Raw genomic sequence first — 25,115 nt, forward strand, 5'->3', positions numbered from 1 at the left:
GAAGGATGAATAATTATACCAACCAATAAGTGATTTTCTCCTGCAATCTTATAATCAAGTCAATATGTATTTTTAAGTGTTTGCTGCGTGCCTAGCACCGGGCTAGGGGATGTGGGGGAAAACAAAGACACAGAGCATGACCACCCTGCCCGTAGGGGTTCCTGCTTCTACCACTTACTCTGTGACCCTAGGTAACTTCACCCCCATTAACCTCAACTCTTCATCCACAATAGAAGGATAATACTACCCCCATTACTTTCCTTACAACATTATTGAGAGGGAAATACTTTGCAAATATGAATTGTTGTTATTATCTTTGAGGAACTTCCAGTAAAATTGTGAAAATGAGACATAATTTTTTAAAACTAGAAAACAAGACAAGAAATTCAATCCAGGAGCATAGAAGGGATCTTAGGGGCCAGGATCATCAGTGAGACTCATTTATAAATGGACTCATTTATAAAGGAAACAGAAGCCTAGGGAAATGAGATGACTAAACACTTACTGTGTGCAAGACTACACTAGAAATTGGGGAAACAAGATGAAGATCTGCATGTAATAAAGTTAAATTCTTCTGAAGGATACACCACCTCCCAAAGTAAGTAAATAAAAGATAACATGAGATGGGAGTGAGCACTAACTATTGAGAGAGGGGGTTAGGAAAGGCTTCCCATGGGTAATAAGTAGCAAGTCTTTGAACCTCAATCCATCTTTTTCCAGTACACCATGCTGCTCCCAAAGATGAAGAGCTAGAATTCATGTCATGCAATTTTTTTTTTAACATCTAGAATTCATGTCATGCAATTTTTTTTGGTTTTAACATTTTTATTTTCCCTAGTTACAAATTCTCCCTTCCTTCCTTGCTTAAGCACACATGAAGTTGTACAAAACATTTTCATAAAAGTTCATGTTGTGGGGAAAAAAAAAAACCTCAAGAAAAATTAAACAGGGGTAGCTAGGTGGAGCAGTGGATAGAGCACCAGCCTTGAACTCAGGAGGACCAAATCTGGTCTCAGACACTTAACACTTCCTAGCTGTGCGACCCTGGGCAAGTCACTTAACCCCAGCCTCAGGGTGGGGGGGGGGAAATTAAACAAATTTTTAAAAAGAAAAAGAGAGAATGATTTAATCTGTATTCAGTTCTTTCTCTGGGTATGGATAGGATTTTTCATCATAAGCCCTTCAGAGTAGTTGTGGATCATTGATTGGACTGCTGAAAATTGCAAAATCAGCCACAGCTGATCATCCCACAACATTGCTATTACTTTGTACACAGTACATTTCACTTTATTTGAGTTCATGGAAGACTTTCTGAGTTTTTCAGAGAGCATTCTACTCTTACAGAACAATAATATTCAGCTTATTCATGAAGTTTATTCAGTCATTTCCCAATTGATGGGCATCCTCTCAATTTCCAATTCTTTGCCCTGAGAAAAGAGGTGCTATAAGTATTTTTATACCTGTAGGTTATTTTCCCTTTTTCAAATTCTCTTTGGGGATTCAGCCTATTAGTAGTATTGTTAGGCCAAAGGATATGCATGATTTTATATTATCATTTTTTATTATCATTTTATTAATTAAATGAATGTATAATTGTATTAATATAATCAATAATTTGTATTATTATACTAATATACTAATACATAATGCTAATATATTTCATATGCACATATGTTCTTTATTATAAGAGTTCTTATCTGGGGAGTATAAATATACAGATCTATCTTACCTATGGCTCCCAGTAGCTATAGCATGTGCAGAGACCATACTCCAGAAAAACCATCTTGGCAATGGGCTAAACCAGATTGAGAGTACCCAAATCTGTGAAGACTTCCTCCAATGGAATGGATGGATGAGAACAATTTGTTCCAATGCCCACAAAGGCTCCTGAAGCAGGAGCTGTGTAGTGCTTAGAACTTCATCAGACATTGAAGATGCCAAGGTCACATACTGCATCTTGGGCCATCACCAGATATCCTGATTTTTGTCTGTACTTACATGACTCTGAAAGAGAGAATGAGGTTAATGATCTTGTGTAACTCTGCTTCAAATTCAATTCATGCACAAGTCAAGACTTCATCCCACTGGTTTCACCATACTGCTAAAGGGATCCATGACACAAAAATGGTTAAGAATTCACAATTCGAGTCCAGTGACCCAATCTTATAAAAGAGGAGCCTGAAGTTAAAGGAAATGAAGTAACTTGTCCAAGATCATGATTCAGACTGGTAGAAAAACTGGGACTAAGGCTTACATATTCTGACTTCAAGTGTAAGTCATTCTGCATAAAATCTCCCCTTGACAGCATCCCATATACCTCAAGTAGGATTTTTTTGTTCATTTCATTGGTTGATATTTTCCAGGGAGCATTTTATGAAATATAAAGTTCGGTATCTTCTGACATATTGACTTGATATTCCATGAAGGGACAAGAAGAATCAAACAAGAAGAGGAAGGATTGCAAACCATACCAATGGAGGAAGAATTAATAACAATAAAAAACAAGGAATTCTACAAAGTATCCAAAGGAAGCAGGGTACTGTGGTAATAAGAAAACTGAGTTTGAAGACAACATCCTAGCTTGTCATAACTGAGTGACCTTGGTTTTCCACTTTGAGCCTGAGTTTCCTCATTTGTAAAAGGAAAGCATTAGATTAGATGACCTGGGAGGTTTATACCCAGTCTCAATCTATGATCTTATGAAAAGTTAAATAAAAGCAAAATCCTCCTAATGTTGCTAATTGTTTTTACAATGTTCTGTGATATAAATGGGAAGTGCATTCCTTGTTGGCCACAGATTGCCAGGGCTCAATTGAATAGAGTGCCATGGATTGAGTTGGAAGATCCATTGAAGTGGTTATGAAGCAGAAACCCTCATAAATCCTAAGTAGGAGTTCCAGCTTTGCACTTTACTGCTTGGCCTGAAGCAGAATATTTCCCTGGCCTTAGGTATTTTGGATGAATGAATACTTAACACCACTCACTAGGTGTACTTTAATTTTGCATTGAGAAAACCCTTTTTACCATTAAGATGCTGTTGCAAAATAACTAGTCTGCCTGTTAAGTAACTAGTCATATAATATTCATAGGTTTTGCAACTGGAGGTCATCTTTGAGAGCCCCAAGCCCTATCTTCTTATTTTAAGGATGATAAAAGTGAAACCTAAGAAAATTAAATGACCTGCTCAAAAAAACACAAATAACAAATACTCCGCAAATAATGGAGGAGGATTTGAGTCCAGATTTCTTTGTAGCTCTAAAAATCTAGAGGGCTTCACTTTATACTATCTCTTCTAGCAAAATTTCTAACAATAATGTGAAGTTTTGTAGTGAGGTATTAACAACCTTACTGAAAGTTAATGTTGGTTGGAACAATGTCACACTGGGTATGCATATAGCTTGGTGGGAGGTGAGGTCTGGGCCAGTGATTTTATCAGCCAAAAGAATAATCAGTGAAGAAACATCCTCCACCCATGCAGATCAGAAACTTATCTGTAATTTATAGTCACAGAGTTGCCTGGAGCACTGAGTGATTAGGTCACTTGTCTAGGATCACAAACCAATATGTATTAAATTTAGGACTCGAACCCAGATTTCCCTGAATCTTGGTCTGGTTCTTTGTCTCCTATGCCATGATGCCTCTTGACTATGAGTTAGGATGCGTATCTTTCATATATATATATATATATATATATATATATATATATATATATATATATATATATATATATAAATACTGGAACTAAGACTGGGTCAAATCTTCTACAAAGCAGGCTAGAAACCTTCCCATAATTTAGTTCAATTCAGTAAATGTTTATTAAGCATCTAACCTGTATTCAACACTGTGATAACACTGTCAGAGGATTTTTTTTAAAAGCTCTTCAGGAACAATTTCACACTGGAGATAAGACATAGATAGCAAGGATAGACAATAAATGATTCACTATCTGGTACAGACACTAAGTGCTATAGAAATCCAAAGAATTCCATCCACTCCCTCTTTCCCTTATCCTCCAACTCTGTGGTTTATCCCAATTATCTTCTCCAACCATCCAATCCCGAACCTAAGTGTGGTTGTTCCTTTAGTGCTTCCGAGATCTGTGAGTTCAACCACAAAGATATTCCCTCCACAAATGCAGATTGCAGCATCCCCAAGCTTAATAGATGGTTTTGATGGACAATTCTGAGCACAACAAAACAAAACAAAAAATCAATTTATTGTCGGGTGGCCAACCTTCTAGTTGAGAAGCCTTTGTAGACAGTAGGTAGCTTGGCTGTTCCTAAAACAAAAGACATCTTTTGTAATAGAAAAGGAGCTTGATTTTTATCAGGGGATCTATGTTCAAACTCCAGCTCTGCCACTTGGGAATTGTGTGATCTTGGGCAAATTCTTTAATCTCTATGAACCTAATTTGCAAAATTAGGGAGTTGAATGGCCAATTTCTAAACTTTTTATTTCTTCTACAATTATCAGACTGGCTGTTGTTGGGCTGTTTCAGTCATATCTGACTCTTTGTGCCCCTACTTGAAGTTCTCTTGGCAAAGATACTGAGGTGGTTTGCCATGTCCTTCTCTAGTTTATTTTACGGAAGAGGAAATAGAGGCAAATAGGGTGAAGTGACTTGCCCAGGCTAGTAAGTGCCTGAAGCCAGATTTGAACTCATGAAGATGAGTGTTCCTGATTCCCAGCCCGCTGCTCTATCTACTATGTCACCCAACTGCCCCATCAGACTGGTACTCAAAAGCTTTCCAATGTGTAGGACCTGCTAGACCTTGAAGTCTATTGACATAAGTTCCAAGAAGCCCAAGGTCCCTTCCCTACTCTGCTGAAGTATCAAAGGAGGACTTTACTGGAACACAATGTAGTATATGGTAAGGATAAACACAGGATACAATTATCAACAAAAACAAGTTATGTTGATCATGATATGGATCCTTCAGGTATAAGAAGAAAGAGATGTTGTTCATTTGTCTCAGGATCAACAACACTTGTTTCTAATAAGAGGGAAAGAGTAAGAAACCCCACTTAGCTACTCTGGAAGAGATAAATTAAGTAATGACAGGAGTGATCCTGATGAAAGTCACACCTCTCACAAAACAATGAGCCAAGATGTTAATGGAAACCAGACAGAGAGAGGTTATTTTGATAGACCTGCTTTATTAGTGGGCTTGCTGAGGTAGAATCACAGAGCCGGAAAGGACCTTACAGGTCATCTGGCCCAATTAAGGAAGATGTGTGGCTCAGTAGAAGAGCATTAGAGTTGGACTCAAGAAAGCCTGAAATTTATTACCTATGTGACCTATGCAGAACGTCACTTAACTTCCCTGGACCTCAGTTTCCTCATTTGTAAAATCATTGGGTTGAATTAAATTACCTTTGAAGTCACTTCCAACTCTAATTTTACATGGGACAGAGAATAATAGGGAAGGTAGACATACAAACATACAAACCATTGGACTCAAAACATTCTCTGCATAAACTGAAAATCATCCAGATTTCTTCTTTCAATACCAGCCCTTGGATAATTTGTGAAGTAGCCAAAGTTTGGGATGTATTGGATAGAGTGTCAGGCTTGGAATCAGGAAGATACTTAGTAGGTGGGTGACCCTATTTGCCTCAGTTTCCTCATCTGTAAAATGAGTTAGAGGGGGAAGTGGCAATTCATTCCATTATCTTTGCCAAGAAAACCCCAAATGGGGGACAGCTAGGTGGCACAATGAATAGAGCACCACCCCTGAAATCAGGAGGACCTGAGTTCAATCTGATCTCAGACACTTAACACTTCATTGGCTGATCTTCTGGGATTCTGGGCAAGTCATTTAACCCCTCAGCAAAAACAAACCAAACCAAAAAAATACCCAAATGGAGTCAAGAAGAGTTAGACATGACTGAAAAATGCCAGAATAACAAGGAAAAAGTTTATCTTCATTGCCCTTAACCTCTCCTTTCCATATCCTTTCCTCAGCTGCATAGCATACTCCACCTCTCCCCTTCTTTAAAAGATTTCTTTCCCCTATTCAGAATTTGTTTTCACAGATAAATCTAGTCAATATGTGAAAGGCATATTGTGATTTTGTATGTGTGAGAATTCTATCCACCTATAGAGATCACAACTAACCTATAAGATATTATCTTAGAATGAGTTGTCTGAGGCTGAGAGGAATCATGACTTGCATATTACATATTACTAGTAATTATCAGAGGCAGGATTTTAACCCAGGTTTTTTGGCTCACTCTAGCAGTCTACTCATCCCACTATATTGCCTCTGAGATCTGGCACCAACTATTTATACCCCAGTGCAAATTCCAGAGTGTTTAGATTTTTAAGTCCGCTCTGTAATTATGGACTGAAACCTTTACTCCCTTGTTAAAATAATTTTTAAGAATTATTAAGCAAGTCTCTAGGACAAGCAGTTGAGATGGTGGTAAATAGGGAGCATTTTCCCATCACTGCCAACTTTAATCAAGGGAAAGATTGATCATATCTTTATTCCATCCAGACTCTATCCACTGCTGCCACTTGCGGACTTTTCAAAAAGTCAAATACAAAGGGACTTAGTCTTGAAATAGGCCAAACTGTGTGATTACAAAAACAAAAAACAAAAAACACCACTATGGTCCCCTGTGAAAAACGCTGGATTTGAAGGCAGGAGTGACTCAAATCCGGCTCCTGCCACAATATGAGGCCATAATCTAGGCACTTCCTGGCTATTTCTAAACTATCCTGACTAGAGTGTCTTGCCTCCCCTGTCCCCACCTCCACACATCTACCTCCTTCTTATATGTCTTCTTATCACATTTGAATGTTATGATCCTTGATTTAGCAACTGTTTTGCTTGTATTTGTATTTCTAGTGCTTAGCATAGTCCCTGACAGAAAGTGCTTAATAAATGCTTTCTTATTCATTCATGTCATTTAACTTCTCTGAGACTCGTTTCTCTTATTAAAATGAGAATAAGTCTACCTGGTACATCTTTTGTACATGGTTATTGTGAATACTAAATGTGATCATGTGTGTAATGTGCTTTGAAATACATAAATCTTCATAGAAGTATCAAGTATCATATTATATCATAACTGGACCAAAGCTTCTTGAACTATGGGAACATCTAAATACAATATATCTTTTAAACTAACAAAAACTGTAATTGTTACTTAATCTATACCTTCTATTATTTACACATTGACATAACTCTTCTGCCTGCAATGAAGTAGACTTTGTTCTTCTCAAGATACAAATGACCATTTATTGCTTCAACATATAAATGCAGATGGTATGCTAGATACCATACAAAGTGTTGGTGATGTATCCTTTCCTCTCAATGAAATTGCCATTTAATTAGAAAACGATGTGTACAAATGCATTTCTTACTAGGCTGCATTTCTGAATTATCCCATAGACCTCTTCATCCCTAGAATTTACATTTCAGAGATGTCCTTAAAAGATCAGCCCCTCCCTATAATTAGAGAATTTCTCCTGGAGCCTTGATTTAAGGAGGGTCCTCCCGGCAACCAAGTGTTCATTTCTCACCAGGCTGTAATTCAAATTTCTCCATTATGACCTTTTCCTCCCACTTAGCCCTTAGTTTTCTGCATCCTTTTGTGTTGCCTCCTTCCATTAGAATGCTCCTTGAGGGCAAGGCTTTTTTTCCTTTGTATTTATCATCTCATTTAGTACAATGACAATGACACCTAAGAATCACTCAATCAATGCTTGTTGACTGACAGAGTGATACTAGGAAGATTGACAAAATCTAAGAATTCCAGGGAAAGTGCTATAAGAAGTTTGAAGAAAGAGATTGCTTTCAACTGAGGAGAATTAGGAGAGGGTAGAGTAAGGAAACATTTCATGGAAGAGGTAGTACCTGAGTTGGGGCCTTGAAGCAGAGAGGGTTTTCAGGAAATGGAGATGGGGATGTGGGAATACATTTAATTAAGCTAAATTCAATTCAACAAGCATATATGAGGGTCTACTTTGTACAAAGCACTGTTAGACCCTGAATAGACTTTTTTTTTTTTTTTTTAAAGACATGGTTCCTATTCTTATGCACGGTAAATGAACAGGGAATTCCCAATGTAGTCTTCAAAGATTATTGCACCTGGCAAAACACAATAGCATTTCATTAGCCTTCAACCTCTTAACTGGCTGAGACAGGATGCACAAAGTGTCTCAAAAGAGAGAGCCACACTCAAATCTCTGAGAAAAATTGAAGAAGGGAAAGAATACTTTCAACTGAAGGAAATCAGAGACTTGATCAGGAGGGCTGCTAATATTTGATCTGATTCTTTTTTTTTTTTAATTTATTTAGAATTTTTTCACACAGTATATATGCATGAGTAATTTTTTTATATAATATTATCCCTTGTATTCATTTTTCCAAATTATCCCCCGCTCCCTCCACTCCCTCCCCCCCGATGACAGGTAATCCCATACATTTTACATGTATTACAATATAACCTAGATACAATATATGTGTGTAAATACCATTTTCTTGTTGCACATTAGTATTAGATTCCGAAGGTATCAGTAACCTGGGTAGATAGACAGTAGTGCTAACAATTTACATTCACTTCCCAGTGTTCCTTCTCTGGGTGTAGTTGTTTCTGTCCATCATTGATATTTGATCTGATTCTTGAAGTAAGGAGGTAGAGCATTCAAGGAATGGGAGACAGTTTGTATTTTATATGGAGGCTGGTCAAGTTTGGGAATAGCAATGTATTCATTCTGGTAGGAAATTATAATACATGAAGGGAAGTAATGCTTTAAATGCCAGGCTAACTCCAAGACTAATGCTCTGAACTCTAATAACCCTTTAGTTGTGTTCTAAGTATGGGGTTGGGATATGCCATAAGCAAATTTACAAAGAAGGGAGAAGAAGGGAGCAGAACAGTGTCAGAGTGGTCTAGGTCAGAGAGTACATGAAGAACATGGAATAGGATAAACCTGGAAAGATAACTTGAAGCCAGAGAGCCCAGGGACTCAAATGTCAGAGTGAAGAGTTGTTCATTTGTTTTTCTTAAGGCAGTTATGAAGGAATGGGTAGAAGATGCAGAGCTGGATTTAGGTTTGAAATAAGGAAGAATTTCCTAATGCTTATAGCTGTCCAAAAGTGAAATGGACTATCTTGGGATGTAGTGATTCCTCATCACTGGAAGTCTTCCAACAAAGGCTTGATAATCACATCAGGGATATAATAGAATTTTTCCTTACATGCAGGTTGAATTCAGGTTGGCTTCTGAAGACTATGAGATGCTATGACTCTATAATCTTTATGAAGTCACCAATAGCGAGCCCCTGAATGAACTGCTCATATTTACTTAGCACTTTAGAGTTTCTAAAAATCCTTTTATCTCACAAGGAGGCAACATTGTACATTAAGAAGTGTACCAACTCTGACATCAGAGGATCCCAAGTTAAATCTTATCTCTGACACTACCTGTGTGTCCTTAAGTCTAACTTAACCTCACTAGACTTCGGTTTCTTCATCTATAAAAGGAAGGAGGCTGGACTAGATGGTCTTTGTCGTCTCTTCCATTTCTAGATTTAAGACTGAATGAACACAGAGCAATACATTTGGGAGCATATTAGAGTGTGTATATGTGCACAGGCATAGGATAGACTCTAAGCAAAGACATAGGAATGAGAGAAGGAAAGACTCTAACAGTCAGTAGAGAAGAGAAACTAGAGGCAGAAATATCAGAAAATTCTTTAAATAATCTATAGTAGAAAAGATGAAAGGGTTTGAACAAGAGTGGCTTCAGTGGGACTTGAGGGGAATGGATAGATGTGAGTGTGTCACTGTTCCTCATTTGCTACTAAAGAAAGTATGGGAGAAACTGAATTCTTGAGGACATAGAAGCTTCCAGAGGTGGCCCAAGGAAATGAATCTCTTGCTTACTCAAACATAGGCTATTTTCAAACAGAGGATCAAATTAACTCCCCAGCTCTGCTTCTGAAGTAGGGTTCACTTCAGCTCTGGATTTCTTATGTACAGGAGCCAACAAGGATATCCCCTGAAATGCAGGACATTTTTTATTGCATGAATATATAGGGAAATGTTTTTTTTTTCTTCTCCCTGGGCAGCTGTAACTTCAGTCTTTCTTGGCAACCCAGCAAATAATTTACATAACTCTTCCAAGACTTTTCTTGTTCTGTTCTGTCAGCTTTTGGAAATCCTAGGCAGAAGCAAGGTCATACATCTCCCCACAAAAAAAAAAAAAAAAAAAAAAAAAAAAAGACATTTTTCTTAATACAGCTTTCCTTTTCTGGGACCCCTGAGTTTTTCACCCCCCCCCCCACTCAGCAGCTTGACGTCAAATCTCATTGTGGGGGCTCCAAAAAGCCTTAATAAGAGTCTTGTGGTTGAACTCTGCTTCCCCTCCCCCTTTCGGGAGTTTTAAATGAACATCTCAAAGGGGGTGAGACAACAGGCATGGACATCGTGCCAGTCTGCTCTGGTTGTCTGGCCTGTGAACCCTCAAGGTCACTGAGCAAAGCGCTGAGTTAGCATGAGCTTCGTACAATCACAGAGGCTGGGGCCTCCATCTGGGGACAATCAACATCTTTGTCTGGAAAACTGATTGGATGGATAATGAGATGCAAGAAGGCTAGTGGCAGGGAGCACTTGTTATTACCTGACCTCATCTGATTCTGAATCCAAACAAGGCAAATTCCTTTCTTTTCCTTTCCTCCAAAATAATGAAGCTCAGCAAGCTAACCAAACCAGTTAACAGGACGATGTTTGCAGAGAGAGGTTATTGGATTACAAATTCAGAGCTGGAAGAAAGTTCAGAGATTATCTAATACAAACCTTTCATTTTATAGAAGAGGAAACAGAGACCCCCAAGAGTTTAGGTGAGCTGTCCAAGGTCATATAAGCAGTTAGCAGAATTGGGATTCTACCCCAAGTCTTCTGATTGTACAGTTCATGCTTTCTCTTTCTTTCTCTTCTCTTCCTCCCTTTCCCTTCTCCTCTCCCTCCCTTTCTCTCTCCCTCCCTTTCTCTCTCTCTCTCTTTCTCTCTCTCTCTCTCTCTCTCTCTCTCTCTCCTTCCTTTCTCCCTCATTCCTCTCCCCCCACCTTTTTTTCTCTCTTCTCTATCCTGCCTCTAATCATCTCTTGATTATATAGGGGAGGAAACCTAGGTCTGGATAGAGAAAGTAATATGTTCAAGGTCACACAGCTATTGGGGGCATTTAGGTGGTGCAGTGGATAAAGTTTCAGGCTTGGAGACTAGAAGATTCCTCTTCCAGAGCTCAAGTACAGTCTCAGACTTTTCTAGCTGTATAACCCTGGATAAGTCACTTAACCCTGTTTGCCTCAGTTTCCTCACCTTAAAATGAGCTGGAGAACAAAATGACAAATCACTCCAGAATCTTCCAAGAAAACCCCAAATGGAACCACAAGAGTCAGAAATGACTAAACAATACACAGCTAATGAGTGACAGATAGGACATTCAAATCTTTGACCCCAAATCCTGTGTTCTGTGTAATTCCAGCACCTAAATCTATCCATTCTAGACCAAATTTCTCAGCCCAGATTCAAAAGATGATGAACTCTTCCTGGTCTAATTGACAATGTGATGCTCCTTAAGATCTATGAAGTTACATCATTTTTAAAAAAAGGCTACAATTGGGCCAGAGACTGTAGTGTTTCCAACAGGATTGGATGATGCCTGGACTAAGGGTAGCAAGAGGAAATGGAAAATGAAGTTATTATTCTTCCATTAATTATTATCATTATGGTGTTACAATTATAGTGTCTATTCAGTTTCAGAGGTCCTGTTATTATACTAATGTATGCAAGAAAGTTTTGTGTATTTCTTTGACCCTTTGTGCTGGCAAATCTCTAATAGCTCCAAAAACAGGGCAAGTTCCTTTCCTTCTCTGGGCTTCAATTCCTCTGTGAATTAGATGCTTCTTTGAACTCAAGATCCTATCATCTTATGATCTTTCAGCTCCAACTCCTTTGTGACTTTGCTTTTGCCAGGATAAAAAGCCAATGCCATGTTAGAAATGCTAAAGTTCTGGTGGGACAAATGTATTCTGTACCATATGTACATTAAAAAAAAATTACTCTCCAAATCAATTATAGCAAAACCTGTCTTATTATGTGATTTAGATGAGAGTGCTGGATTTGGAGGCAGAAAAAAATGGGATTTGATTCCAATTCTGCTATTAATTTCCTCTATAATGTTAATAATATAATATAATTATATTAATTAATTATAACAATTAATAATATATAAATTTGGGTTTTTAAAATTTTTTCTTGGCTTCTTGGTTTCTTTTGTGGTTTCAGCTGGCTCTTGGTTTTATATTTCTCCTGCCACTTATCTTCAGAGAATGTAAGCTCCTTGAGGGAAGGAGACTGTTAGATTTTTGTCTTTTTACTCCTAGCATCTGGCACATAACAAACACTTAATAAAAGCCACTTTATTGAATAATTTTGTTTATACTGTATGATTGCTCTGTGGCTACCTTAGGATGTTTTTCGATCTAGCAAGAGGAGGGGACACAAACAATCACTCCATCCTTTTTCAGGATGATACCTTATCTCCCCCACTCTTAGAATCTTCAAGAAGTATACTTTGCCTCATGATTTAGAGAAATAGGGCATCCTTGCCTTTTACTACCCTTCAAATGACACTGTCTCTGACAGGTTCTCAAGCATGAAGCCAAAATTTTATATTGTATTGATTGCAGTGCTCCTATAATCAGGGAGCGAGACAATTTAGCTAGCTAACCCTTGCAGAATTTTTGAGCCTATATAAAAGAAGGAGTATCTAGGGCCCATGGAAAAAGTATTCAGAGAGAGGAGACAGTTAGCTGGATGGGTCAAAAGTAGGGAAGCCTTGTAAAGATTTGCTTGTGGGGCCTGGAATTTAAACTTATGCCCGGGTCAAGAGATCTGAATTCTCACAGTCTCTCAGAGAGGGAGGCCTTGTTATCCTTATTTCCTGAGTATTTAAATTGAGGCAGAGAACCATGAGTGAATTTGCCCTGAGAGGTCACCAATAAATCTTTCAGTCCTAGGAGCAAGTTTCACATTAGGTCTCTACCCACAAACAGAGGTTCTAAAATTTGGAAAAACATGTTAGTTTCTTAGGCTTTCACATCCCAAAGGAGAGCAGATGTTGGTCCTTTGGCGCTTTCCAGCTGCACTTTGCAAGAGTCAAGGGGCTCAGGTAATAATAATAATTCACATGTCTCTAGCACTTCATGAGTTACATAGGGGCTACAAAGGGGTTTTTCATAAGACAACCCCATGAGGGAGGTAATGCAGGCATTATTACCCTTGTTTGTTTTACAGATGAGGTAACCAAGACTCAAAGAAATTAAGTGGATTACCCAGCTAGTAAGTGTCAGAGCCAAGATTAAAATCTAAATGTCCTGACTGTATCAGAAGCTCATAACCAATAGGGCTTAAGAGAAGCTTTCTTCCATAGCGAAGTAGGTAATAAAAATAATAGCCAACATCTAAGCTTATCATTATTTATTTGTTTATTGACTAGTTTTAAAAAGTCTTTTTTTTTTTTTGCCTCATTTCTGTCTTACTTAATCTTAATCACTGAATGGACCTGAATCAAACTGAACTTTAAAAAGGCCAATCTCTCCCACTGCATCTAGAGCCATCTCCAGTCATCCTAATCTATATCTGGCCACTGGATCTAGATAGTAACAGAGGAGAAAGTGAGGTAGGTGACTTTGCACAGCCTTCCCTCCACTCAAATCCAATTCACTTACATATCATGGCATTATCTTCCCTGATGCGGTGGTCAACTTTGAGAATGGAGGACAAACAATAGCAACAACATCATTTAAGGTTCACAAAGTTAAATATTTCCCCCTTGTAACAAATATGCATAATCAAGCAAAATAAATTTCTCTATTGGCTATATTTGATGTATTTTATTCTGTATCCAAAATCCCTCACCTCTATCCAGTATAGCCTATTTCATCACTAGTTCTCTAGAACTGTGATTGATTATTGAATTGATCAGAATTCTTAAGTCTTTCAAATATCTCTCTATATATTTATGTTATAATATGAATCACTCTTCTAGTTCTCCTCACTTTACTCTGCATTAACTCATACAGGTCTTACCAGGTTTCACTGAAACCATCTGTTTCATCATTTGTTATGGTGTAATCGTATTTCACATTCACATACCATAGCTTGTTTACATATTCCCCCATTGATAGGGGTCCTCCTTTAGTTTCCAGTTCTTTGTTACTACAAAAAGAGCTGCTATAACTTTTTCTTTTTTTTTGCACACATAAATTTTTCCATCTTTCTTTGATCTCTTTGGGATATAAAACTAGTAATGCTATAACTGAGTCAAAGAATATACATACTTTATTAGATTTGGTAGCAAAGTTCCGAATTAAAAAGTGTAATTTGTATCCATCATCCCATTTGATCCTCACAATAAATCTGGGCAGTGTATTACTCCTATTTTTCAGATAGGTGAACTGAAACAAAAAAAGTTAGAGATTTGCCCATGGTCATATGGATAATAATTGGATAATTTTTAGAGTTATTCTGAATAATCCTTGGAAAAATCTAAATCTTTCCTAGACTTTTCCCAGTTCGGTCATTACCAATTTTTTAATTGAAGAAACAAAAAGAAAAGCATTCAACACATGCTAGGACACATTTCTGTTTATGAAGATATATACAGGTAATACTCCTCCCAAGGGGAACACATGCTTGTCATTCCTAATTCCCTTAGTCACAAAAGTTTTCCATTCAGTTCTCTTATAGTCTCCCTTGGTTATAATATATGCAACAATTTGCTCTTTCACTAAAAAAAAAAAAAAAAAAAAAAAAAGTCCCTTTCTTTTGCATGCAGGTGGTAATTACCATAGGATAATTATCATATCAATGAGCCTTATCAGGTGGAAGAGCAGGGATAATCCAGAGAGCAGAGAAATATAAACCTTGATTAATGATGGTCTCTGGAGGCTCATTTTAATAAATTTATTTTCCCAGGGAAATATTATTTAGCTAATTCCCCTCATCAATGGTCTTGCTGGAAGTGATTGTAATAAAATCAAAGAATTTCGGAGAAGGAAGATGCTTCAGAGGCCTTAATGTACAAACTATAGTGTGAAAAAGAATCTACACTTTAGCATTCCAGAGAAAAAGTCCACTACCCTTTGCTTAAAGACCTCCAATGAAGGGGTAGCCTGATGCTCTCTGAGACACAGCATTCCACTTATGGGCAGTTAGCAAGTTTTTCCTTACACCAAGGATAAATACACCTTTTTGCAATGCCTTTGCATTATTTTCAGTTCTGTTTTCTGGGACCAAAAAGAATAAGCTTGATTCCTCTTCCATGTGACAGTCTTTCACACATTTCAGTCTTCTCCAGAACAAAAATCTCTACTTTTTTCAGTTAATTCTCTTATGGTATGAACTTATGGCTCTTTGCCATCATAGTTGCCCATCTCTGTATGTTCTCTAGTTTATAAACAAATCTGGAGTCTGACATGACAATATGCTAAATATTGTTCTAGATGCTGGGTTTGCAAGTACAGAAGTACAACACTCCCTTCCCTTAGAGTTTACATCCACAGTTTATAGTATCCTGTGGAATCTGACACGATTGAATAACAACAAATGTGCTACACATTGTTTTAGATGCTGGATTTACAAATACAAAAGTGCAACAGTCCCTTCCATCAGAGTTTACAGCCTTCTGAAGGAACACAATAGGTCTACAGAAAAGTCAATAGGAGACATATAGAAAATAGGTATATATTAATTTTGGGAATTTCAGTTGGAGTGGGGAGGAAGAGAATTACTTTGGGAAAATTCACATAGAATCTTCTTAAAAGAAGTGACACTTTTTAGGATAATGGATTTAGGACTAGAAGCAACTTTAGAAAGCATCTAATTTAACCCCTTTGTTATTGTCCAACTTTTTGGACCCTATTTGGAATTTTCTTGGTAAAGATACTAGAGTGGTTTGCCACTTCTTTCTTCAGCTCATTTTTATAAATGAGGAAACATTTACACAGGATGAATGAGTTGCTCAGGGTTATATAGCCTATAAGTGTCTGAGGCCAGATTTGGACTCAGGTCTGTCTACTCTAAGCCCAGGACTAGTTGTCCTCATTTCACAGATGAGTAAAACGAGATTGATAGAGGGATGGATATAGGGCTTACCCAGGGCCATAGACCTAGGATGTAGGAGAGGCAGAATTCAAATACAGATACATCATTCTTTCCACTATGTCATAACACTTTTTACTTGCGCTGGGTCTTGAAGGTAGCCTTGGAATTCCAAGAAGTAGAGGTATAGAAGGCATGAGGGATAGTATATCCCAAAATCTAGAGGCAGGAGTTGAAAAGTCACAAACAGAAAAGACAGTAAATAGATCAGTTTGGCTACAATATAGAATTAGTTTAGGGGAACAATGTGTAATGAATTTACAAAGCTAAATTATGAAAAGGTTTAAATCTTTAAGAGAAAATGTTGAATTTTATCCCAGAAATGATAGGGAGTTTTAATGGTGAGGGACTGATCTAGATTTCTAGAATACTGACTGGCCAGGTTACTTGCCTGCCTTGTTATTGGAGGCTTATATGTATTAGGAACAGAATCATAGCAGATGCAGATTATGAGACAAGGTTCAACAATAATCAAATAAATGTTTATTGGTTATTAGACCAGATCCATGACAGCATTGGAGTGTGAGGAAGAGAAAGGGCTTGCTGAAAGGATAAGCTCACCAATAAGCAGACCTATCTGAGCTAAACCTTGGCTTCCAGGCATAATTGTAGCCTGAATCCTGAATAAAAAGAGGATTATATCCAAACTGGCTCTGAATGGATTTGCAAATGGATTCTACCAGTGTGCTCAGAAGTCAAAATTAAAGCTTTAAGACCCCATTGTTCAGAAACAGAATGGGGAAAGTGGTGACAATGAAAAGTAGCTTTCAGACTTACATCAACTGATGCTGAGTGAAATGAATAGAACCAGAAGATCGATGTGCACTTCAATGCTGTATGAAGATGTATTCTGATGGAAGTGGAAATCTTCAACATAAAGAAGATCCAACTCACTTCCAGTTGATCAATGATGGACAGAAACAACTACACCCAGAGAAGGAACACTGGGAAGTGAATGTAAATTGTTAGCACTACTGTCTATCTACCCAGGTTACTTATACCTTCAGAATCTAATACTTCTAATACTTAATGTGCAACAAGAAAATTGGATTTACACACATATATTGTATCTAGGTTATACTGTAACACATGTAAAATGTATGGGATTGCCTGTCATCTAGGGGAGGGTGTGGAGGGAGGGGGGGGGATAATTTGGAAAAATGATTACAAGGGATAATGTTATAAAAAAAATTACTCATGCATATATACTGTCAAAAATTTATAATAAAGTGACTTTGTTTTCAAAAAAAAAAAAGAAAGAAAGAAAAGTAGCTTTCAGATAGGAATATGACAAGGAGGAGGATGCTTTTTCTAAACTGGGGTCATGGGGCCAAAGAGGAATAATTAATAAGGGCCACTGAAAAGGCAAAGGTAACTTAATTTCATTTTGTTTTGAGAGAAACATATTTTTAACTTACTCTCTGAAAATTAAGTACAATGTCTAAGAATACTTTCCACTTTCACTTTTTTTCCTTAGGTATGTAGTTATCTGTGTTTTGTCTTCTCCATTAGAATGTAAGGGCTCTAAGAGCAAATAACTTTCTTTGTATTCCCAGTGATTAGAATAATATTTGACAAATAGTAAATTTTTAATTAATTCTTGTTGACTAACTGGAAAAAATGTATCCCAACATTCAACAAAAATAAATAAATAAATAGGTTTATATATATATATATATATATATATATATATATATATATATATATATTTCACACTTTTGTTAAAGAATAGAGATGTAGAAAGATCTCTAGAGGAAGAGAATAAAAAGGGAAAATACAATGTGACAGATGAAAACAAAGGAGAGAGACAGAGACAGAGAGGGAAAAAGAGGAAGAAAAGAAAAAGGAGGAGCAGGAGAGGACGGGAAGAGAGGAGAGAAGAACAGAAGAGGAAAGAAGAGAAGAGAAATGGAGAAGAAAAAAAGGAAGATTCAGAGGAGGAAAAGAAACCTAGAAGAGAAAGGAGAAATAGAAGACTTTTTTTTTTAAATTAAAGCTTTTTATTTTCAAACATATCTATGGATAATTTTTCAACATTGACCCTTGTAAAACTTTGTTTCCAAATTTCCCTCCCTTCTTCTCACCCCTTGATGGCAAGTAATCCCATACATGTTAAACTATGTTAAATCCAATATGTATACATATTTATACAGTTATCTTGCTGCATAAGAAAAATCAAATCAAAAAGGGAAAAAATGAGAAAGAAAATAAAATACAAGCAAACAACAACAAAAAGAATGAGAATGCTATGTTGTGATCCACACTCAGTTCCCACAGTCTCTCTCTGGGTGTAGATGGCTTTCTTCATCACAAGATCATTGGAACTGGTCTCAATAATCTCATTGTGGAAGAGCCATGTCCATCAGAATTGATCATGCATAATCTTATTGAAACAGAAGACTTAACTGGTTCTGAGGTAAGTGTATTAAAGAAACTTAAACTGCTTATCACGTCTATTTGGGTTATGGCATCAGACAAAATTATTACCTCTTGATAGTCTGCTAAGTTTTTTAATGCTTAGAACAGGCATTTGAGCTCTAGGAAATAACTTGTCAGATAGGGGTAGGGGGAAGCCTTGAAAAATCAAAAGCTTCTTTCCCTTGGAATTCTGGAAGTTTTGCAGTAATTTGAGTTTTGTAATTTTAATTTGGTATCTTGGAACTGTCCTTATGTATTATAATTGATTAGGCATACAAAATTGATTGTGTCATCTTTGTTCTATAAGAGACTAAGACTCCATCATTAAATAATACTTAAAGGTTACATTTGAATTATTACTTTTTCATTGTTTTGAGCCTTTTCCTCTAAAAAAAAATCAAATCTAGTTTTTATTTTTAGTGATAATATGTACATATATATTCATACTACATATGTATATAGAAATACATACATATACATATATATAATATGTCTAAATCTCTATGTATGTACATGCATATATCCCAATAAAAACTCAGGGGAAGAAAAGAAATCCAGGTCTAAATACATTAGTTACTGTTCATTGAGGGCACTTACCAAACCTTCAGAGGCTGTACTTGAAATGGGATAGGTACAGTAGCCCATTTAGGAGAAAATTATTCTCTGAGTTGTGGAGTGTGTCCAACAAAAATCTCCTTAGATATTTGCCTCTGGATAAAATGAAGCAATAGACTAGATATGACTAGCCAGAGGTTCCACACCCCTGATACAGGTAATTTAAACCATCATAAGAGAGAACATCAAAGTTGTTTTCCTGGAAGTTGTGGTTCCCCACATATTCTAGAATATGTGCACCCCTTTAGTAAGAGGTATGGTATAATGGACAAAACACTGGCCTTGGTGTTTGGAGCCTAGCTCTGTCACCTATATGCTCATTGTTAGTGACTGCACAGGCTATTTAATTTTGCAGATTTATTTGCTGATTACCCAATTCCAAACAAGACAATATTTGTCAAGTGCTTAGCCTAGCGGCTGGCACATAGTAAGTGTTCATTTCCTTTTTCCTTTCCTCCTTCCTCCCTCCTTTCCTTTCTTCTTTTCTTTTTCCCTTCCTCCCTGCCTCCCTCCCTTCATTCCTTCCTTGTTTTCTTCCTTTCTTTCTTCCATCCTTCCTTCCCCATCCTTCTTTTCTTCCCTTCCTTTCTCCCTCCCTCCTTTCCTCCTTCCCTTTTTCTCTCTTATTTTTCCTCCCTCCTTCTCTTCTTTCCTCCTTCCCTCTTATTTCTTTCCTTCCTCCCTCTCTCCTTTCTTCCTTCTCTCCTTCCTTCCATCAAGCATTTATTGAGCCCTGCTATGGGCAAGGAACTGTATTAGGTACAGAAAATATAAAGATAATACTTATAAATAATCCCTGCCCTTATAGAGTTTACTTGGAGGTTGGTGAGAAATACATTTACAAAGATAAATAAATAAAACTTAATTTGAGGGAGGAGAGAGTACTAACTATTAGGGGGATCAGGAAAGGCTTCCTGTGGGAGGTGGCACCTGAAATGAACCTTGAAAGAAGGTCAAAATTCTTCACCTTGGGCTTTGGCTAGTGCCAACATACATAGAAGCCATGAAGACTCTGACAACTGTGAACAGTTCCTCCAGGAAGCAAACACCTCATGGTATCATGTCTATCTTTGGTTAAGCACCTTGACTAGCCAAGAACTGAAAATTCTCAAATGGATGCATAGCAAACTTTTAATAAATGATTGTTGAATGACTGATTAAAAGACCCTGCAGGAATAATGACACATATTTTTGATATGGCCAATGGGAAGATTTGTTTTGCTTGGCTATGTGTTTTTGTTACCAGGGTGTTTTTTTTTTTTTTTTTTTTCCCAAAGGGTAGGGGGAAGGGAGAGAAACTTAATGCTTGTTAATTGGGGGGAGATTTAATATTTTAAAAAGCTTTTTTGTTAAATGACCAAATTTCCAAGGAAATCTTAGAGTTAGAAGTGGGGGTGGGGTGGGAATGAGGAGCAGAGAAGTAGATGAGAAGTGGGAGTGGATGTAGGGAGAGCAAATCTCTACCCAGTTCACCCCTGTTCTCAGATTGCAATCAACCTTTTTTTTTTCTTAAAGGGGAAAGGTCATTTTACCTGACTGACTCTACTAATAGAAAGGCCACTCCTCTGATAAATGAATACTTCATCAGCCAAGTCAGTGATACTTTTTAACTTTCAGATCATAGAGCAAAAAAATAATAAAAATAAACATGGGAAATGAAGGCTCCATTGGCTAATCTAGGCTGATGGATTTTCATTCACAGAGGATGCCAAAAAAGCTCGTTTGCTACAATTTGTTTTTGTTTAAAAAACTGAAAGGGGGGAAAAATTTAAATGTTTTTGCTTTTTCTCATTTGAACATTCATCATCCAAAGTAAACAGGGGATCTAAGTCTCTTATGTTCGGCAGAGACACACATAGAACCCTTGTTGAATTCTGAACTTTTTTAACGGGCACAGGAAGAGAATGCCAGTTCAGACTAAATGATTCTGTGTCCAGGATTTGGGGGGGGGTAAGAGATTGACAGATTGATCCCAATTACTTTCACTCGATGGTGGATCAATAGAAATGGTTGATATGTAGCATCTTTCTTTTCCTTATCCATTGTTCCCCTCACTTTTTACAGGTCCTCCATCCTCCTGACTTACTGCTTCAACATTTTCAGTATCTTATTTTCAATAGAGGATTTTTTGAGCATAAACATCAGTCAGTGCTCTCAAATCCGTCCTTTGTAGACACATTTTGTCATAATTTCATGGACTCTATGTGTCCTCATTTCATAGGATCATAGGTCATGAGTTCATAGATAAGGAGTTAGAAGGGACCTTAGAAGTCATTGATTCCAACCTCCTCATCTGACATATAAACCGGGAATCAATGAGGTTTGGTGGCTTACCCAGGGTCAATATAGCAAGTATCATCACTTGGGAATCAGAAGACTTGGGTTTAAATCCTGATTATATAGTTATTTAGCTGTGACACTGTGGGAAATGCCCAATATACTTCCCTTAGCCAGTTTCCTCCTCTATAATATGAGATTGTTGAATGAACTAAATAAACAATATACTATTCTATGGAATCAAGTTCCCCTATCTCAAGAACACATCCTTCCTACCTAATAGACAAACTCCCAAAATTTCATATACCTTATGATAATAGATGATTTTTCTAGAGCACTTTAAAGGTTTATAAAAACAATATTTTGAGGTAGATAGGACATAATCCCCCAAAATAATAAGAGGAAGCAGGTACAAAGAGATCATAGAATTTCAGGCTGAAAAGGACCCACAAAGATCATTGAGCCCAAATCCTTTCTTTTTTAAAAAAGGAAGCTGAAGCCCAGAAAGGCTAAAAGGATTTCCCCAGAGTCACAAAGATCAGAGTGGAGAACTATCTAGATGTGAACTCAAATCTTCTAACTTTCAATCCTGTGCTCTTTCATTATACCATACTATACTACACATTATTCCAACCTCTGGATTTTTATCCTCCATTTCCCCCTATGTTTTTATCTCTGTCACCTACAAATTAACTATCAAGAATATTATCATCATGCTAATTCAGTCAAGTGAGATAATGTATGTCTGCAAACACTAAGATACATGCCAAAAGAAACCATATCAAGTGTTCCCATTCCATGTTATTTGCCAAAGGTTCTTTTTTTTTTGGCTAATTTTTAATAGTTTGTCTTTACTAAATACATATTCATCTTTTAAATTTTGAGTCCCAAATTCTCTCTTTTTTCCTTCTTCTCCTTTGCCCTCATTGAGAAGGTTAACAATTTGCTATAGATTATACACGTTATACAAAACATGTTTCTATATTAACCATGCTAAAGAAAATACAGACCAAAAACAAAAACAAAAACAAAAAAAACAATACCCCAAGAAAAATAAAGAAGTTATATTTTAAAGCATGCTTCTGACTGTATTCAGACTTCATCATTTCTTTCTCTGGAAATAGATATCACTTTTCATTATAAGTTCTTCAGAATTGTCCTGAATTATTGTACTGCTGAGAACAGTTAAATCTTTCATAGTTGCTCATTGTATAATATTGATGTTACTGTGTACATTTTTTTTTTTGGTTCTATTCATTTCACTTTACATTAATTCTGGTAAGACTTTCCATGTTTTTCCAAAATCAACCTGCTCATCATTTCTTATAACACAGTAATATTCCATCACAATCATATACAACTTGTTCAGTCATTCCCCAACTAATGGGTAGCCTCTCAATTTCCAATTATTTACCACCATGAAAAGAGCTGCTACAAATATTTTTGTACATATAGGTTTTTCTTTTCTTTTTAAAATCACTCTGGGATGCAGAGCTAGCAGTAGTATTATTGGGTCAAAAAGTATTACAATTTTATAGCTCTTTGAGAATAATTCCAAATTGCTTTCCAGAATGGATGGATCAATTCACAACTTGACCAATAGTGCATTAGTGCTAAATTTTCCCACATTCTCTCCAACATTTTTTATTTTCCTTTTCTGTCAGATTAGACAATCTGGTATGTGTAAAGTGGTATCTTGGAGCTATTCTAATTTGCATTATTCTAATCAATAGTGATTTTGAATATTTTTCATATGAATATAGATAACTTTGATTTCTTCTTCTGAAAACTGTTAATATTTTTTGATCATTTATCGGTTGTTTTTCCTTGATCTAGAAGCTTTAGAATTTGATTATAATATTCCTGGGAGTTTTCATTTTGTAATCTCTTTCTGGAAGTGAATTGGTGGATTTTTTTCAATTTCTATTTTACCCTTTGGTTCCAGCATACGAGGGCAGTTTTGCTTGACAATTTCTTTTATGCTCTTCTTTTGATCATGGCTTTCAGATAATCCAATAATTCTTAAATTATCCTTCTTTTATCTATTTCCAGGTCTCATTTTTTCAATGAGATAATTCACATTTTCTTTTATTTTTTTCACTCTTTTGATTTTGTTTGATTGTTTCTTGATGTCTGATGGAGCCATTGGTTTCCATTTGCCCAAATTTTATTTAATTTTTTAATTTTTTTTTCCTGAAGCTGAGGTTAAGTGACTTGCCCAGGGTCACACAGCTAGGAAGTGTTAAGTGTCTGAGACCAGATTTGAACTTGGGTCCTCCTGAATTCAAGGCTGGTGCTCTATCCACTGTGCCACCTAGCTGCTCTGCCCAAATTTTAAATAAATTATTTTCTCCTTTTCCATTTGCTCAACTTTGCTTTTTAAGGAGTCTTCCTTTGGTGGATTTTTGTGTCTCTTTCATCCTTATTTTCTTCAGTATTTTTTGTTACTTCTTTATCAAGTTGTTGACACCATAATTCTCTTGCACCACTCTTGCTTCTTTTCTTACCTTTCTTATTTGGTTTTTAAAATTCTTTTTGAGCATTTCCAGGAATTGGGGGGGGGGGGAGAGAAGTTAAGACCTATTTTTTTCTTTGAGGCTTTGCATGTAGTTGTTTTGATATTGTTGTCTTCCTCTAAGTTTGTTTTGCTCTTCCTTATCACCATAGTAGCTTCTATGATAAGGTTCTTTTTTTTCTAACCTATCTGTTTTAGCTGCATGCTCTGGTCCAAGGGTAGGAGGCAGATTGTCTCAAGCTTAAGGTTTTAATGATGCTGTTTTCAGAGCTAGTTTTGGGAGTCTAAAAGCTTTAAGTTCTTCTGAGATAGTATAATCTAAGGAGAAATGTGATCACTGGCCTGTGCTCTGGTCTATGAGTGAATGATCATAATCACTCTTTTCTGCCCTGGAACCATACTTCTGTGAGTCTTTCCTCTGGTCCTGGGATGTGACCAAAAACCTTGTATGGGCTATGTAACAGAGTTCTAACCAAGTGCCAGCAAAGGGATTTCTGTAATCTCTTTTTGATCAGTGGTCTGATCCCCTTGCTGTCTGTGGACTGAGAGTTCTGGTAGCTACTATCCCTCAATTCAATCATACTCAAGGTCTGCTGCCCATATATTATTTGTTCTAGACTGTGTTCCATTCTCACCCTGATGATTTATGCCAACTTTCTAAGTTGTGTTGGCTTAGAAAACTGTCTCACTCTGGCTTTTTATGAGTTCTTTTCCTCAGAATTCACTTTGAGGTATCATTGTAATGTTGTTTGGAAAGGAATTTGGGAGAGCTCAAGTAAATCCCTGCCTTTACTACATTCTCCAAAGGTTCTCTTCACATTTGAATCAGTTCCTTCCTCCCAATTCTTCTCTAGGAAGGTCAACTAGTAGTATTCCCTGATGTCATAAGTAGAAACAGAGCATCAGGGAAAGAACCCTGTATGTGGAGCAGAAGATATGTGTTCAAGTCCTTGTTCCACTATTTATTTTGACTGATTCCAAATACAATGCTCTTTCTAATAAAGCTGAGGCTAGGCTAGTTGCTCTGTGTGTGAATGTAGGTGTGTGTGTGTGTGTGTGTGTGTGTGTGTGTGTGTGTGTGCATATATATATATATATATATATATATA

Source organism: Sminthopsis crassicaudata, chromosome 2 (assembly GCF_048593235.1).
Source record: "Sminthopsis crassicaudata isolate SCR6 chromosome 2, ASM4859323v1, whole genome shotgun sequence".
Classification (NCBI taxonomy): Eukaryota; Metazoa; Chordata; class Mammalia; order Dasyuromorphia; family Dasyuridae; genus Sminthopsis; species Sminthopsis crassicaudata.